Below are 4,058 nucleotides of genomic sequence, written 5' to 3'. Positions count from 1 at the left end.
GCTTTTAAGTGTGGCAACCACATCTAGGTGGGGCTTTGAATGCATGAGGGGGAAGTCTGTGATTTCCTCAGAACTAACACGCATGTCGATAGTAGGCTATGTAAAAAGTGATAGGGCAAGTGGTGCAACTCTGGGGTGCTTACACCCTGACCTGGAAAAAGCCTGGGTGCCCAACTCTTTGAAGAATGCACAGGGTTTCTGCTTCTTCCCTGAACCTTCAGCTCCCAGGTCTCTTTCCTTAGTTAAAACGGTGAAAAGGGAGCTTAATGTTCTAGTCCTGGAAAGAAAAGGAAGGAATGACAAAGACTGACTGCCATGGCTTCCTACAACAAGGGTACAATTGAGGGGTCACCGGCATTCCTGGAGAGATGGCAAAATGCTAAGTTTTTCAGGCACCTGAACACCATTGTAAAGTGGCCCCTGCCCTTCAGAGCAATTCAAGCAGGGAGAGCAATGCGGGAAAGATGCTGTGCAGGCAGGGTGACCAGATAGCACAACTGCAAAAGAGGACAAGGCACCCCAAAATGTAGGACATCCAAGAAAAATGTAGGTCATGACAAAAGGAAAGATAAAAACAGTCATATATTGATTTGATGAGGTCAATTTAAACACTATTTTACTTATTATTAAATTAAAAACTATATTGCGTGTAATTAATTACATATAGTTTATTAATTACAAGAAGGCTATACGCTGCCTACAGGGGCCCGCTCACAGGGAAAATGAGGACATTTAAGTTCTTTTCCAGGACACAAGGCTAAAAAAAGAGGGCATGTCCTGGAAAAAGAGGACATCTGGTCACCCTGTCTGCAGGCGAGGGAGGATGGGAGGACAATCTGACATTATTGTGGTGCTTATTCCCCACTTCTCTGAGGGGTGAGGTGCAACATTACTTGGATTCTGGACTCCTTTAAGGGATCACTGAAGGCTTAAGGTGGTCTTTGTAATATATTATGTAATTGTAAATACACAAATTGAGCATTAGATGGAGATAAATAGCAGGGCATTCCCTGAAGCAGCCATAAGTTCTGTGAAAGACATTCCTGCACTCTAAAAATTACTACTTATTGTTCAGTTTTCTCATTGCATCTCTGCCTCTTTCTTTCAGGATACAATCAGAACTGCTTTTGTTTTGTTCTCCCTTGGTAGTCACACATCAACTCCTTCCATCAGGTAGGGAGCCGTCTTCTCAGGGTCAAACTAGAAGTTGTGCATATATATGTGCTATCATGGTAGTTTTCAATTGGCCCACCTTTTCACTTAAAACAGCTGATTGGGGACAACTGCAGCCTAGACCACAGTGTGTGGAGAGGTTCTTTCTTCCCCCATGAACAATTCAGTCTGAGCTAGCTAAAATCTTGAGTGAGGAGAGCTGTGCAGGTCAGGCGGCTGGGGTTTGGATCTTCCAATGCCAGTCCTTCAAATAGCACCTAACAGATCTGCACAGCTGGGCTCACTGAAGATTTTCTCTGGCATGGTGTACATTTTTCATGAGTACCCTTCTAAATCACCCTTGTGCTTATTTAACAGCCCAATCCTAACTGGACCTTAAATGACTGTTGTCAGTGGCCATAGGATGGCAACTTCAGCAAATGGCTGTTAGCCATTCTGGAACCACCATTGATTGCATCCAATGCTGCCAGCTACAGGTGAGAGTGCAGGTAAGGGTCGGTGGTGGGAGGAATGGGCTAGGGAGAGGGAGGAACAGCGGACTCTCTAGATGGAAAGGAAGTGGGCAGAAGGGAAGGGGTGGATGCTGGCAGCACTAGCACATGCCAGGATCCTATCTCTGTTCCTTTCCCCTTCCCTCTCCCTTACTCTTCTCAGACTTTTGCCAACAAAATAGTGCAGATCCAAGGAGATTCACTGGGGCAGCAGAAGCTTGCCCTGAAATTTTCCCTTTCCTTGAGGAGGCCTCCCCACAGGATGCAGCATGCACTCCATTGATGGAGCTGCCTTGCTGGAGAGGGGGTTAGTTAGGATTGGGCTGTCAGTGAGCCTGATAAACACCCTGTGTTTGCCACTATGATTGTGAGTAGAGGAGCAAGCATAAAGTGAGTCAAAGGTAACTTAAAGGTCCTTCGGTTGTATTGCTGGGCTTTCTCTGCATGCCAGGCTTCCAACATGCTTATCAGACTTTCAACCATAAAGACTCGAATCTTAAAAAAATTCCAGTGAAGATCCTAAAGGTACTATACATATCATGGGATTCCAAATCTGTCAGTCCAGATTCCATCTAGTACAACTCAATCAGATGAATTTCTTGTATTTTTAAATTTACATAACATTTATTTGACAGCCAGGGCTTGCAGAGAGAGAAAACAGGAAGTGTTTGTTTCAACCTGAGTTGCACTCAGATTAAGAAGTGGGATAGTTTCAGGTCCATCTGAAATAAGTAGGAGGTTTTCCCACCTCATCTCACTGCATTTCAAGCACTGAAGCATGCTCAGAAACTAGTTTTCTGGGGATCTCTTTTTGATGTTTGGAAGCCCCATTCAAGTGCTAAACAAGTCTGGCCTATACATGAGGCTAACTGAGGCAGTTGCTTCACCCAGCACCCTGGCGGGGCACCTACCTTTACCCACCCACTTGCCTTTACTGTTCCTCCTCTTCCTTCCACTCCTCAGATTGGAAAAGGAAGGCAGAGACAGAATGAAAGAGGCAGTGTGGATGAGTAGTAGGCTAGAATAATGGAGATGTTCTAGTCCACCTCTGCTCCACACATTCTCTTCCTTTTCCAATTCAGGGAGTGAGAGAAGCAGGGTCTGGCACCTCATCAGGAGAGGGGGCAGTGTTTGGCATGCTGCCTCCAGCCCCAGGCTGCCTTGGGCCAGCACTGTTGCTAAAGTCCTATGGCACAGCTGCCATGATCTCCACACCACACTTTAATTCAAGGATTAAAATTTCCCTTGACCAAAACCTTTCGTTACATCCTGGAAAAAGTTTTGAACCTGTCTTTTGGACCTGTCACTCATGACCAGAATGCGGGTAGGTCACAAGATAAAAATGAACAGTGAAACACTGGTGCAAATGTCCTCCTTGAAAACTTTATTAGCTCTAAAAGTTAATCCTATCATTGTTTACTGCAGTAGTTTCCAAACTCCTATTGAGGAGTTGGGAACTACTTAAGTATTTGTGGGGGTAGGGCAATGGCGGTGACATAATCCCCAAGACTGCGCCACTGCTGGGGTCAGAAATTTTTTTTCTTACAGAAGTCAGTGCTGGCCTCCAGGGGGTGCAGGGAGCCCTGCAGGTGCCCCCACAGTGTTCCCCAAGTCTCTGATTGAGTAAAAATAATGATTGGAAATCACTTCCGATTTCATGATAGAAAACCAGTAGTGGTTTCCAATTGTTATTTTTCACTCGATCAAAGGCTTGGGGACCCCTGTGGAAGCCTCCATGGGGCTCCCCATGTCCCCTGTTGGCCAGTGCTGACTTCTGAAAGTTTAGAAAATGCTTCTGATCTTGGCAGCGGCACAATCTTGGGGATTGTGTTGCTGCCATTGCACCCCACCCTGCCTTTTAGGGGGCCAGAGAGGAGTGCTTCCCTGGCTGGTGGGTGGCAGCCCGCCAGTTTGAGAACTACTGGTTTACTGAGAAGTGTGTCCCATTATATTCAATGGGGCTTATTCTCAGGTAAGCTTGTATAGGATTTCATCCTTAATGATGCAGAATAATTATATATTAATAATACTTTTTAAAGCTTTTTCAATGTAGCTCATTACAGTATCAGATAATGTGATTAGCATATATATAATTCGGCATATATAATTGGCACATATATAATTATTTTTTTCTTGAACATGCTTTTCTTGAGACTCACCAGCCAATTGTGAAAACTGTACTTTTCTTCCGGAGTAGCTGCTGCCCACAATTTTTGGGCAACCCAACCCAAACCCAATTTTTGGGTTTGATAAACCCACTAACTGCTTGCAAATGCTAACAGCACTTTCCTTGACTATTTTTAGAGCATCTTCTCTATGCCCTGAGTCTCATTTTCACTAAGCTCCTTTTTTCATTCTTAGTGTTCTGCCATTTGGAGAGACGATGCCCACAGC

Source organism: Tiliqua scincoides, chromosome 3 (genome assembly GCF_035046505.1).
Source record: "Tiliqua scincoides isolate rTilSci1 chromosome 3, rTilSci1.hap2, whole genome shotgun sequence".
In the NCBI taxonomy this organism is placed as follows: Eukaryota; Metazoa; Chordata; class Lepidosauria; order Squamata; family Scincidae; genus Tiliqua; species Tiliqua scincoides.
This window is presented reverse-complemented; position numbering follows the sequence as displayed.